Genomic DNA, 15,678 nt, shown 5'->3' with positions numbered 1-15,678 from the left:
GGTATTTTCTCTATGAATCCTAAGGTAGTATTTAAAAATCTCAAAAATGACCAGGAGTGGAGCAAAATCTCTTAGTGAGTTGAACATGTCTCAATTATAACTCTTGCTATGAAGACTACACCCCACTGCACTAAAGCTGACAGAAACAAGGTGCATCTCTGACATTCTGAGCACTTGTGACCACCACACACACACTTAAGGATGCACAGCTGACTTCTTGCCAAAGCCATTTGATCAGGTACTGCTCTTCAGCATCATACACATGTACATCCCTTTTGGTTTTTTTTAAAGCTGTTTCCTGCACAGTCTCCTTACTACAGCCCAGAGCCATTGCTATGAAGACCAAGAGGTCTAACATGAGGTAACCCACCTCAGGGTAGGGTCTGAGAAGCAGGAGACAAAGCAAACTCAAATATCACAGATGCCCTGAAGGAAGGGAGCAGATAGAGAAGCATAAATGGAGTAAAAAATTCACAAAAGTCAAGTTGGCTGCATCAAAAAGAATCATCTTCTGTTACATCTATCAGCTGCAAATAATGAGTAGATTTACAATGGTGCACTGTAAGATTAACAGTGCTGCACGGAAAGACAACCTTTGGTAACTGTCTTGCCCGACTCCTCATCTGAAGGATCAGTAAAAATATATTCTGCAAGTTTCTCTGCTTTGTGAAACAGAACCTCCCTTTCCAGCTATGCTGAGATTTTAAAAACATACTAAGGCTAGGAGCTTTATTATATGAGTAGATCAGTCACTGCACAATTGCACAGCATAACAGAGCTGGGTGAAATTGTACTGGGAGTGTGTGAAGTATTGGACTCTCAAGGAGAAGCCCCTATCCCTTTTATCCTTCCATTCAATTCACTTTGTCTGGTGTGGCACAAGATATTCATCATGTGATGGCAGAAAAAGAAATGCCTCTCAGTCCCTACAGCACCAATGCAGCTGCATCCAGTCCTCTCCTAACCTTCTAAAACCTGTTGCTATCACCTGCTGGTACAGCAACTTCCTCCTTACTCAATTAGGCTGGACAAGTTCCCTTCTTTCAATGATGATGAATAAAAGAGGAAGTTGAAGTCATAGTTTTCTTTTGGATTTCCTTTTATTTCTTTTGACTGCCACCCTCCTCCCTTTTTAAAAGTGGTTTAATAAATACTGAAGAGCATAAAGCCATTACCTAACATTTGGCAGAATGTGGGCTATTCCATTATTCTCCAAAAGTGCCATTTTACTGCCATTTTCAAGAAAGGTATCCTAGTTGCCCTGAATGGCATCAACAAAATTATTAGATCGCAATGGCACTCACTCCCCTTGCATAGAAACAAGCAGGAATAAGACTCAAACTGGACTTTAGGATTATTCTCTTGACCTTTACCTTTGGATTATGAGATTTATTAGCTGTAATACACTTAGTGGAAGGCTGTAATTCAGGGAAACATATACACATTTACTTTCTTGTCAAAACTGAATTCCTCCCGGGATGCAGCACTACTGCTGCTTTAAAAGGACAACAGAAGACCAGAGACCACCACTGAATGTCAAATAGTACTGAAACATTTGCATATACTTTGAAGGTCCATGTCAATGAGCAGCAACAGAAAACATAAAGGTTATATGCATACACTTTTGTAATAGTGGTAGCAGGACTATAAACATACTGTTCAGATTAAGTTGGGTAAATGAACCACCACTGGCAGCCATACATTCCATACACCAAAAACTCTGACTAAAGATGTTTTTCCAACCTTTCAACTTCTGTACTGCTCCCCAGGAGCCACTAAAGGTATCAGCATGTCTACACAGAAGATCTAAGCCTACTGAACAGAACTACTTAATTACCATCACAGATGTCTTCAAAGTGTAATGGGGACCAAAGGTTCAGAACAGTCACTGACTGAAATCTTCAAGATTCAAGAAGGTACCTTCAGGGCTCCTGCTACCGTAAGAAATAATTATATAATTCTGTTCATAAATGATCCACATTCTATGTGTGAAAGGTAGAAATAATGGGAACAAAATCCCAAAATGGAAAATTAGAAAGTTGCCTTAAAATCTTGCTGAAGTTCAGAATCTCTGCAACCATTTTTATTTCCTGCCGAAATGGTTTCCCAGTCAGCTTGTACCTAGTTATTCTTGTGCCAACATTGTCCTTTAGTTTAAGTAGTTCTTTCCCTTCCTGGTGATTATTCCCACAGTATTTATAGAAAGAATTCATATGCCTCTTCAGACTTCACTTTGCTGAGCTGAATGGGTTGTGCTCATTCACTTTCCTCTCAAAGGGGACCTTTCCATTCTGACCATCACATCTCATCTCTACACCTTTTTCAGTTTAAATTTTCCTTCTTGAACACCCACGTCCAGAACTTGAGGCAGAATTACACAGGAGTGTCTTGCACCTGCATTGATGGTTCCATCCTTGAACTAGAAACACTGAATTCTACATTTTAGTATTCTTACAGTATAATGTCGAGTCCAAGCCTTTCTAGAGCATTTCTAGTCTTACACTAAACAAAGACCATAGGAAACCTGCTCACAGAAGCTAGACAGGCTATGCAGAGAAAAGAATCTTTTTCTTTCAAGTGATGCTCTTTTACTTTTTACTGGCATCCCTGGTTTCAGCTGCTTGCCTATCTTCCTCAAGCCTGCAGTGCTTTTCTTGTTTTAAAGCCAGTAACACACAGATAAACTTGCTATCTAACTTGACTGCAAATCTGAGGCTAAGGTGCCAAACTCCACAGATACTGATGTCAAAAACATATAAGGAAATTGGTACATTTTCAACCTGAAGAAGAAAAGTTCTTATTTTCATCTGTTTTTCTTAAAATAAAAAGAAGGGGTTTTTTTGAGCAACACACTTTTAGACCTAACAATCTTTAGTAAAAAGCAGAAGGGACAGCAGACATGATGCTGGGAGTCCCTGTTATCCAATGATGTACAGCAAGGATGATGGCCTGCTGGAGATCTGAGTCCTCTCTTTGTTTAAAGAAGTTTGAACCTGCATATCTCACAAGAGTCAAAGAGCTTATTGGGCTGGAGTGCTCTCACCTTTCTGAGTGGTTCTGCCTTGATGCAGTGAGAAAGCTGCAGGGGGTTTTGTTGTTGCTTGTTAGTTTAAATAATAAAATAAAATCACAAAACCAGATGCTGCACTTCCCTGGGAGGTGCTCAAATCAACCAGCTTCAAGTAAGTAGTTCTCTTACTCAGTTTAGGAGGAACCATAAAAGCACAACAGTTCTGAGCTTGGGAGTGAGCTCTCTTGAACCAACACACTCAGAACCTTGTCTGATGGGTTATCCTGCTTCTCTGTGTGCTGCCAGGAACCCACATATGCTGCTGACAGTGTAACAACAGGAGTGATGCAGACCAACCCCAAACAGACAGTAGCTGAAAGCTGGTGGAAGAAATTTCAACTGTAAAGGAGCAGAAGGGACCAAATCCAGACCCTTCAAAGACTCTGAAAACATGACAATCATTCTATTTTCAGAAGGGTCTTCATTCTGTGATTTTTTTTTGTTTGTTTGTGAGCCAGATGCTGAAAAAGTATTTCCACCTAAAACTATTTACAGGTGCCACAGCAAATTCACAAGCAACCTGAAGACTACAAACTTTCCATCAAGCCATTGCATAATTTACTATTTATTTAAAAGTCTTGTCCAGCTCTAATAATCTAAATAGCAAGAACTGTTTCAGTTATTTGCTACAGAGACTGTCAGGCACTACTCCATGCAAAAGAGCTGATCAGGTATATTTTTTCCTACTTTATATTGCAAAACTGAATTAAAGAGAGAGTTGCAACAAAGTAAGAGTTTAAACTGAAATTGCTTCCTTACATACAAGTGCAGACATCAAAAGGTGCAGAGGTACATAGTCTATCTCCTTGTCACTGAAATACATGAGTGTATTCAACACCCTAAACACTGACCTCAAAGGCAAGCCAGAAAATGTGTAGCTGAGACACAGGTGAACAGATCATCCCATCAGTGCTGCCCACGTGCCACTCCAGTTACTATTACACTGGTTTCATTAATGAAGAAACTAGGACACCCTTATAATTTATTTGAGCATTTATCTGCTACAAGCTCTGGAGAATTGGAGCACTTCACGTGCAGGTGACAAGGTATAAACCTATACAGAAATTGAAAGCAAGTATCAAAATAGGCTCTTATACAACCAAAATCCCCTAAACCAATTACTGACCTGCTTGCTATATGGTACTGAAAATATTTAAGACTGAAAGCAGAAGTGTGCAAGCTATTTTAGAAATCAGTCAGCGTGCCAATAACTTACACTGACATCATGCAGAATGCACTGTTAAAAATATAAAGCACTACTGGATACAAGCTGCCTCCTATTTACCAAAAAAAGGGAAGGGATTCTTTAAGTTGGGGTGTGGGGGAGAAAGCAAGAGCTATGAATACACTGGTCTTGTTCTAGTATCCTTCTTCTTATGGATAGGGAGAAAAAGAAAGGGGAGCAAGAGGAGAAGAACAGGGAAAAGGATGGGCAACAGATCAAGAATATTCCTCTACTTTTATAAAAATTGAGATTTTTTTTTGTTTGTTTCAGTTAAGACTTCCAAATAATATAAAAACTTGGAGAACTTTGAAATGAAAAGGATTAAACTTGATGAACTGAAAGGTAAAATGATATTTAGACAGACATTTTAATTATAGTTATTTAACCACTATCTTCTACGACAGAGAAGGGAAGAAAAGCCTCTGCAGCCCTAATGTTACTTGACGTCCGGGGCTGTAGGATCTGACACTTTGAAAAGCAGCACACTCACCCCTTTGTAAGACCAGAGTGCTTCCACTTCAGCTCTAAGGATTTCCAAGCTTCCACACTCCCAGAAAGCACCCGGAACAAGCAAAGTTACACTGGCAGTGTTTTCCTTTTTGTTTCACACAACTGAACAAGCTACTCTTCCTAAATTGTAGAGATTCTAACATTTATATTTTTTAATTTAAAGCTTACTCTGCCTTGTTTGGGATCATGCTACACCTTCTAATAATGCTACACCTTCACATAATACTGTTTCCAACTAGAAGCATCTGGAGGAAAAGAAACGAGAAGTTTATCATGAGAACAGTATGCTGGATCCCTCACACATGCAATGCCAGCCGTGTTCAGGAGCAGAGAAAGCAGCCTCCCTGCTGACTAATGCACTCTAAACTTTGGGACACTCCAGGCTGTGGCATTCCCCGTTGTCACAATTCACTGAGCTAAGTCACATTACTCTGTATAAGAGAACACAGCTCAATAATTTGGGATGTGAGCACTTGCCCAGAGAGCTTTATTGAGGGCATCTGCCCAGATGCTCTGAGGCACAGGAGGTGGGCAGGGTTGTTGAAAGGAACTGGTTTGTGGTGAAAGGGGAAACTTGATGGATGATCTTATGGAGCTGGTCAACAACAACAGAAGTCTGGTGAGTGTCTTTCTGCAACAGTCATCATACAAGCACACAGCGTGGTGTGAGGACATTTTAGCTTACCAGATCTATTCCGGAAAAAGTCTGGTGAGACACAAGAAAGTCAAGAGTTCATGAATCTCCAAGGAGGAATAAGGGAGAATAGCAATAGCCCTCCATCCCCATTTATAAAGACAGAATTTGATAAATGTAGACAATAAACAGATAAGATTTTCTGGAAGACAAGAGAAGCAAGAAAAGGAAGAAGTCGGTAGCTTCTCACAGGAGCTCCAAGCTCCTTCCTCAAAGGAAATGGGCACAAGTACAAAAAAGACCAACAATCACAGCAATAGATCCACTAGGCACAATGAAGACAATCAATGTGCAACATGACACAGGATTATTAATGAGTATGAAGGGAAAAAATGCTATAATTTATGAGAAGAAAGAGAAAGACAAGGGAATTGTTGGCCAGCTACTTAGCTCAGAGACTGTGGGGAACATCCAGCAACAGAAGATGCTAAGAAACCCAAACTGTAAAGGGTTCAATTTAAAAAATCCTAATGCTAAGAAACAGGAATGTTGGGATTGACTGCCTGGGAAATGTACAGCTGCCATCACCAGTGTATCCTCAAAGGCCTCCAAAAACAAGCCAGTGTCAGGAATGCTGTAAACTTATTAACCCTTTAACAAGAGGTGAGACCAAATGGCCTCCTGATGTTCACTGCAGACTCTCTTTGATTTTGTATGATGCAACATAAGAGAACAAAGAGAACAATTCACACTTGAAACTGCGTGTAAAACTGTGGGAGAGAAAATGGTCATTAAAAACCTCCAGGATCAAAAAAAGTTTAAAAATCTGAAAACCCCACATTCATCTGACACTTGTGCATGTTTCCTTCTATGCAGCAGAATTATGGGATTGAAGAGAGAGAGAGAGAGACATTTGACCACATTTGAAGGATCAGAAAACATTAATTATTTATTGTTTCAAGGACTATAAGACTGAGTAGCTTCAGTGAGGTTCTAGGTGCTATTCAACATTTTCTGATTCAAGAACAGCAACCAGTTTCTTCATCTAAAGTTCAAAGTGGGCCCTGAAGTGAAAATTTAGAGAAGCCCATGGATGATATTTTTCCTATTCTGAAAGCCAATATAAAGAGTATTTTGGGCTAGATGCAAACAAAAATTTAGTTTTTCCACTACAGTGCCATTTAACACCTATTTTGCCAGGAGTTAATAAAAGCACAACTTGCTTGACTAGTTTTACACAATTGAAAAAAGAATCAGCTACTGAGTAAAGTGTCTTAAATCCATTTCCCTGCCTGTGTCCAACTGCACATATATACACAAGAAACCCCAACTTACTAGGATAATGTCATCCAGAAAAATCCATAAAGATTGGAACACATCAACTATAAATTTCCCCAAACAGGACGAAGTATATTCTGTGATAACATTCTTCTTCCATGGGGGAAACATGCTGAGATTCTTAAAACCAGTCTATACTGCACTATGCCTTCAACATGTTTAGTCAGTGAAGAAGGTTCATTATTGCCAACATGTGGTAATCCAAAAACAATCACTACAACCTACTGCCTTCAGAAGCTGGAAGATCTGCAATTTTTGAATTAAAATACTATACAATTACTGAAAATGTTATTAATTACTTCTGAGCATATTCTTTCAGTCACTCTCAGGACTAAGGATCAAATGAGCAACTCTTCCAACTCCTGTATTTCAGAAACAAACATTCAGAGATTTCTGTCATTAGGCATATAACACACTTAGTATGTTCAGTAGCTTTTCTGAAATCATCACATGCCCTGAGAGATCAGCCTCAAACCTGAGCTGCTAGGTGTGAATTTGTTAGCAAGTTCTGCTTACCTAAGCAGCTAATCTTAAGGAAGGTCAGAAAGCAGCTACTATTTTAAGAATACCTAGTTTAAACAACAGTATAATCAGGGTTAAAAATAAAAGGACTGCTGACTGGTAGGTCGTTTTCTGAAGTGAACCTACAACACCTTAATTAGGATCACACTCAAAATTCCTTTTAAAAATGGACATAAATTCACAAACAGAGCCAGATGATGTGTCTGCTTCTTCAGCTGCAGCAGAGCTGCTGTTCTTGTACACTGTATTAGCAGAGCTCAGGCAATATAGGCAGCATTCCAGAAAAGAGAAGGTACAAGTAACAATTTTTAAGGGGATGACAAGAAATTTTAGGTATGTTCAGACAGTACCGACAAAAATGTCAAAACAAACGACAAAGAGTTGTTGTTTTGTACCTTCTACCTCCAACTCTCAAAAGACAATCAATCAACTTCAGGAAACAAATTGAATTTCTATGACATATGTTCCAAAGTTTGCTGTTCACTTTGCTAAAATAAATATTGACATGTAACAAAATCCAGAATGCCTCAGAAATCACACACGTTGGTTATGTAGGCTTATTTAGCATTGCTAAAAAAGGATTTGAGTATTTACAGTTCCTCAGACGCACTTTCAAGAAACAACCTTCAAAATCATTATATTCTCCATAGAGATATTCTTCAGGGCAGTACAGGTGGCAAAGTAAAAGCACTTAGTCTGCAGCACTACAGGTCACAATGCACCTGGAAATTCCTCAGGATTGCATCTTCCTTACAGATGAACTAATTACTCGCTTCATTGCCCAGGGTTACTGATGAATTTTTAGGCCTATATATCTCAGTTTTAAGGGGAGACACTTGAATTTTCCTCTCAATTGGAATGTTTCTCCCCCAAATTCCCAAAATTACAACTTCAACTGGGTATAAATTGAGTCTGTACAATGGACTGATGTGTCAGGGTGCCTGCACAGACACACAGCTGAGTATGCACACAGTAACCAAGAGGACATACCAGTTCAGCAGCTCGTACTGCTTCAAACTACAGCCACAGCTCCTGTCTACCACAAACTCCAATTCATCAGGCTGTTTTATAACTTAATCAGTAGGTATCAGGTTTATACATCTGGATAATCAGGTGCTAAATCATTAAGTTAATTGAAGCCATCTAGAATTGGGTATCTTCAGAGCATCAGCCCCTGGGGTTGTGCGTTAGTCACTAAAGCCATCTGCATCTCCAAGATATTAAGATCAAGCTGAAGTAAGGATCCAATACAGATCCTATGCAGTTAGGCCAGAGAGAATATAGGCATGGCTCTGTTTTTTAATTTAGAAGGGGGTTTTTTAAATAATAATTAAAAAAAAATTAAAAAATCAAGCCTTAAAAAATATTTCTAACCCATACAGCTGTGAAGAAAGCTTTCCAAGTATGACCCAAGAATTAGCCAATGCAATATCACAAGGTTATTCCAGCACCTTGGCTGCAGATCTTAGCAACAGCAGTGTTAGCACAGCCTTTATGTTTACTATTTCTTGTCAGAATCATCCATGCAACGGGGAAACCATTAGTCATTTCAAACAGAAAATACTCTTTGCAATGATGAAGAACAGTGGCATGAAGCCGTCACCCACACAAAACAGGGAGGGGAGGACACGATTTGCGAGTAGATAAGAGGAAGAAAAAAGCAAGAAGGAATAAAATGGAAAATTCATAACTCCTTCGAAAGACTGAGGAAGTGAAGGAACAGTGGGAAAAGAGAAGAGGTTTTTCACATTCCTCTGAATGCCACGTAGAATGTGTCTGTTAGTCTTAATAAAAGATATCAAGGAAGAATGGAACTATCAGAATGAGACAAGGGGTTATGTTCTCCATAAGACATAGCATTTGTGATGCAAAGGCTACTCACCAGAGTATTATCACAGTATTTTCTGTGATCATGCACACCATGATCCCTTGCTCTTCCATATTTACCTCTGACTTTAGTCAGTTTAGCCTTCTATCTTGTAAACTTCTGCTAATTCTATCCAAGTCCTGACCAGCAGGGTAAACATACAAACCCACTCCTCAAAACCAACCACCCATCTCTATTTCAACACCATCAATTACTAAAGACAACAAATTACCAGCTATGCTTTTTTAAAAAGGCTTGTTGCTTTACACATAATTCTTTTTGTTAAAGGTGCCTACAAGTCTCTCAGCACAGGTCTAGAGAGAGCAACACAGCTTGAAGACAGACATCCCTGAGCTACTTCAGGCGAGCCTGTTTATCTGAGCAGCACGGTGCCATATGTGTGGGAGCAGATAGGATGGCTCTGCACTTGGCCTGGACAATTCTGGCTCTTATTAAGCACTCAATCAGGAACTGCTGAACTGTTCACTGTGCTGTGACAGAGCCATCAGCACAGAACACTCCTCTGATCAGCCTCGCACGATTCGAGATGTGGCAGAGTAAGTGTGTACTCCTGTTTCCATCACACTCCGAACTCATTACATCTCAAAATTTATTCTTCTGCCCATTGTGCTCATTTCTGTATTTCATGTGTTTTTATCCTTTGTTTCCATTCCCCCAATCCTTCCATCTCCTCTTCCTTTTCTGTCCTGCCTCTACCTTTCTCACACTTTATCTCCCTTTGTAACCAACTTGTAAAAAGGGGGTGAGAAAAAATAATGTAACATTCAGTCAGTTTAGCCTTCTGTCTTGTAAACTTCTGCTAATTCTATCCAAGTCCTGACCAGCAGGGTAAACATACAAACCTACACCTCAAAACCAACCACCCATCTCTATTTCAACACCATCAATTACTAAAGACAATAAATTACCAGCTATGCACTTCACATGCCCATTACAAGTCAGTGAGGGTTGAAGACTTTCTCCCTATATGAATCTCACTTTGCTTTCATGAAGTCTGGAACCATCATTTTGATTAAAACTTTTGGAGCATTCAGCATTTCCCAAAAAATGACAAAAATTACGAGAAAGTGGATTTTGAAATGCAAAGTTTAAAGTTTTTTGGAACTTCTCTTATCATAATAATGCTTAATCTTTCAAGACAGTACACATGTTTATTAAAAGCATCCAGAGTAAGGACTATAACTCCTGATAAAATTCTGCTCTAATGTCAAAAGCACCCAAGAACAAGTGTCATCATATTCTAGGTTATTAAGACACTATAATTTCTAACATTTAATAAAATTATATAACAATATATATACATTATAAAACTCTTCACATTTATGCTGACCTACTTAAGCAATTCTTTTTCCCCAGTTGCACAATTATGAACCAGAGCAGAAAAATCAGACTTTATGAAGTTAATAAATCAATTCAGTGTCATTACAAACTGCTAATGTTATTACTTCAGAATATGCAGTCACCTGATTATGACTTTCTATGGGGCATATTTAAATGTTCTGAACAAATATACTTTTGTGTTCCTGATACATCTATTATTAGTCATCCACTGGACTACTTCTAATCAAATCAAACTAACTTCAGATTATACATTGAAACTAGTGGTTTGTTAACAAAAACTACTCACAACCCAAAGCTGGTATTTACTCCTTGGATATTTCTACGTTTCTCATTCCCCAGTGTAGTTCCTCATTACACTATTTTATGTTCCCTTTGGTAGCTGTCGACTGAAACACCAGGAAAATACTGCATTTGAGCCAATAAATAATTTGCATCAAGTAACTTTGGCTGCATTTTAAGTGTTTCGAACCAGACAGGTCCCGCCCAAAGTCACCTCCACACCTCATTTTCAAAGAAAGGGAGCAACTTCCAACCACATGCGGCTCCCATACCTAAAAACCAGCTCAAAACACACGTAGGCCATGTCCAAATGCAGCCACATCACTAAACTAACAAGCCTTCAAATTAACAAGGACTGGCCCTACTTATCCTCCCAAAGCCACAGTATGGAATCTCCTCTTGGGGAGGAGCAAGTAGTCCTGAATTAGAGACAGCCACGTTAAAGAAAAACATTTTAAAGGGTGCAATAGAGTCACCCTACAAAAAATATATAATTGGAAGCTTTGCAAGTCAAAGTTGAAACAATTTCAATACCACCAAGGATCTCGTACAGTTTATGAACGTTCTACGTAAACTGGAATTGAGATAAAATATTTCCAGTGAAAGTACTTTCCTTTGAATAGTATTTTTTGCAACTAATGCTTTGAAAGGATTCAGCAGAACTCTTTCCTAAAATTCCATGAATGTATCCAAACCAAAATGTTTTAAGAACATCACATCTAAAATGTTTTAGAAAGCTGTATAAGGTCCCTAGAACTTCTACCCATAAAAGAACAGTGAAGAGAGTGTTAGAGATGTGATAAGAACAGCTGCAGCTCCTAGATTTTCCTGTCCTTAGAAGTCACTAGCAAGAATGCAGCAAACGTTAGTTTTGAGACGCTGGTATAACATTTCCCCTTCTATCACCAGCAGAATGACTCAGGCATAAAATGAGTTTTGAAATTTGATAGAGAAAAAGCATTCTTCAGGCACTAAAAGTCTGGAAGCTTTCTGCCACAGCATCATTTCCATTCTTTGAAGAGAACAAACAATTCCATGTTCACAAGTAGTTGCTGCATATTTACTACAAACCAAGAGCCAGAGAATATTGTTTTGCATAGATTTCAGACAGCAGCTTAACAAACTACTCCTACCTTTAGAGTATACACATACTACCTTAAAAGAGAGTCTGTTCTCATTGCCAGTGAAGATACTGAATTTTTCCTTCTGATTACTTGACAGTTTTACCCAAACTGCCCGTGACCATTAGCAACAGGGATACTGGATTTTTATAAACTGGGGTTTTTTTGTTCTGCTGTAATATTACCTGAAGCAGTAAGTCAAGCCATCAGTGAAAGCCATGAGCTGCAGTTATTAAAAGGTCACACCAAATTTTATTAGAGCTATAACTGGGATTCTCCTGCTACAGACGAATCATAACTTATTTTTTAATGAATTTCAGTTAACTCTGAGACACATTCTTTCAAAATATTAGATCAATGAGTAGAAGCAGGCAATGCAATATATGCAATTTGTTCTGGAAAATAACTCTGTTAATTGAGTTCAGACACTTTATACTACAAGACACTAGGCATACAGTCATAAAGGCATCCATTTGGACCTTTAAAATGCTTTCTGTTAGTTGCCAAATGCACAATGCATGCTGAGACATAAGCACCTAAGGGCACAACATAAACAGATGAACAAAAATTTTATGCCAATAATTTATAATTTGCCAAGCCTGTGAGAAATTAACACACAGGAGTTCTCTGCTTAAGTGGAACTTAGTTCAAAGGAATGAGAAATATTTAAAGAAACCTAAGGAAAAAACCTGGAACTACATGGGATTTTTTAATAATAGTAATATGTTACAAAACTTACGTCCCAAGCTGTCCACTGACAGGAGAGACTGCAATTCAGCCAAACATTCAAAATTATTCCTTTAACAATCATTGCTTCTTCTCATTTTAAACTACATATTCTAAAGGTCCACTGCATAACAGCAGCTTGCAAGAGACTTGAAACACTAGGAATCATTCAACAAGATACATTAGAGTATACTTTCAAATTTTTAGAATTTTAAAAACGCTTAACTTTGAAAATCTAGTAAACATTCGATTACTTTGGAAGTGGTTAAGAAGCTCATGATAACGTTGCAAGAGGAGCCATAAAACAAGCCTCAGCAGAATCTGAATTTACCCTCTAATTCAGACTTCACTAACTCAACAGCTGGAATAAATTAATCTTTTGGATCACCAGAATTACTATTAAATCAATGCACTCTAGATTGCACTATTTGTATAGAATTTAGACATGTAATTTAACCAGTGAGACAAGGGTTCAAAGACAGACTAAATACAGTGCTGGAATTAGAGCCAAACGGAATTTATATTTTTGATACAGAAAAGACAAAAGACAGCACTTTTAAGATGGACAAAAATGATTCAACATCACAGAGTTCTCAATGGTTTGAAAGTAATGTCTGCTATTCATTCTGGATGCTTGTAAGGCAGACATCTGTCAGTCAGCACAGGTATAGAACACAGGGATATCATGCCTTCAAATGAACTCCATGATCTCTCATTGTCCTCCCATCCCTTAAATAACAAATGACTGCATTGAGGTTTGAGTAACAGTCAAGTTCAGAGTTCCTGATTAAATAAAAACAGCCTCACCCAACCTCCCATCCCCTGATAGCCTCCTCTCTTGTTCTTCAACAAACATGTGACTGGGGAACTGATCTGGTTAAAAGTATCTCTCTCCTTTTTGCCAGTTTAATGCAGACCAAGTTTGATTCTCTGCTCTGTGTCACTGTGCAGGAGGACACACAGGGACATCACCTCAAAAAGCAAACAGGTAAAAGGAGTAGCAGTGAAAAAGGGCAAGGATGATCACTGCTTATATCTGCCCTCACAAGAAGAAACAACACGCAGTGCTGCTTAAACAACAAGGAACAGCAGTAAGAGTATTAAAGAAAGGTCATTACTTTCATTAGAACAGTCTATACTGCTGGAAAAAGCAGAGGAGCTTTCAGACACATTGCTGCTTTAGCAGATTAGGCAAAGCACAAGACAGAACAAAACTGCTCCTGAGGTAAACATAACCAGGCTAACCTTGAACAAGAACACACTGGGGGACCAGAGAAGTGTGTTAGCGACAGGCCAGATGACTGGACACTGATCCCTCTGGAAGAGGAACAGTGCAGCCAGTGACACAGGGATGCAGTAACACAGAGCCAGTGTATCTGGTTGAGGCCCCATTTTCAGAACACAGCAGCTGTGCCATAGTTACTCTCAGACATCAAGATAACAAAGCATCATTTTCAGAGCAAGTACACAGGTTACTACATGCTGTCACCAGCCATACAGTTAGACAACCCATAAACACAAAGACACTAGCTGTAGTATAGGAAGTGAAAGAAGCATCTTCACAGGCTTTCCCTGTTATATTCTTCCAACAGCATCTGCCATTGGCCATCCTTGGGAGACAACATACAGGGCTAAGTGGATCCTCACTGGCAACATCAGCTCTTTCATGGTCTCTTACCAAACACAAGCTCACACAGACACACAGTTGTTGTCTGCAATACAGTAATTTTGCTTCCAAAAAAAATGCACTTTTTCTATTTGAAGACTGACAAGTTTAGGATTATGCCTTCATTATAAGGAAACAAATCTAAAAACTTTCAAAAACTCCACTGCTTCCTATGAACCTCACTGCAGTTTTATACTCGATAACTAGCAATGCCACTGAAAAAGGCACTCTCACGTAGTCTGCTCGTTTTTTCTCCCATGCTTCATCATGTCTTTTGCCATCTCTAGCATCCACGTGGACATAAGTTGGGTCAGAGCTAATCTCTTTGAAATAATCCACCCTCTGTGTCCTGTCAAACCAGGAATCCTCCTTGCAGGAGACAGAACTAAGTAGGAAGAAGCAGTGGGGTTATCAGATGACTTCACCAGACACACAGCTCGCTGTATTTGTGACATCTGACAATCAGCTGGCACAATGCCCAGCAGATGCAGAGGCAGCAACCTCTCAGGGCTTCTCCACTGACTACTTGGTGATTCAGCAAAAAAAAGCCCAAACCAAAACAATCAAAAACCAAAACAAAACCAAAACCAACCAAACAACACAGCAGTCCACTGAACTGACACTAGTAACAGCAGCATATGGAATCACAGGATGGATTCTCTAGAGAGTAAGGTGATGTCGATGGACAGAAGAATTACATTCAGGATTTCCATGGCTTTACTTTCTCCAGTGCTGCCAGATCCACATGCGAGGCCTGAGAGGGAGGTTGAGATGGGAAGTCAGTGATACAGAGAGAAAGGATTTAGGCATGATGGGAACAGGAAGAACTTATTAGGCATGCACATAAGTCATGCCAGAGTCAGACAGACTGGCATGACTAATAAGAGTTTTGGAACTAACAAACACTTCTACACTACTGCTGGGAATTTCAGAAGTAACACATGGGAAGCCAAACACTTGGCCTCACCTGACACCCTGGAAGCAACAAGCATCTCCAAGACCTGGTAGAAGGAGGACAAATCAATACAGTGTAATGCTGAGAGCCTACCAGCTTAGTCAGCAATTCCAGTGGGAATAACAAACAACAGGCAGCTGGGGAATGGCACTGTGTGCAAAGGATATGCAAATATTTAATGCCATAAAGTATTACAGGAGAAGAGAAGCCCAATGAACTTATGGTAGAAGTCGCATAATGAAGTAAAAAAGATGCATAAATTGCACTACCAGTTTAGGGAGGTTATAAAGTTTAAGAAAGGTAGTAACAATGGGCAACTGAAATCTCCTGATATAAAGTGAACCCTGTGACTCATCAAAATGGCATACAGAGATTTTTTTTTTTCCCCAAGTAATGACTTCTG

At 39.2% G+C, this 15,678-nt stretch overlaps 1 protein-coding gene across 2 annotated transcripts in view; it reads right to left on the bottom strand.

Moving 5' to 3' along the window:
* Positions 1-15,678, bottom strand: part of AMMECR1 (Alport syndrome, mental retardation, midface hypoplasia and elliptocytosis chromosomal region gene 1) — a 71,190-nt gene that overhangs the window by 39,450 nt on the left and 16,062 nt on the right. The window lies entirely within an intron of this gene.

This window comes from Neopelma chrysocephalum, unplaced genomic scaffold (genome assembly GCF_003984885.1).
Source record: "Neopelma chrysocephalum unplaced genomic scaffold, ASM398488v2 Primary Assembly neopelma1_73, whole genome shotgun sequence".
NCBI lineage: Eukaryota > Metazoa > Chordata > Aves > Passeriformes > Pipridae > Neopelma > Neopelma chrysocephalum.
This window is presented reverse-complemented; position numbering and strand designations above follow the sequence as displayed.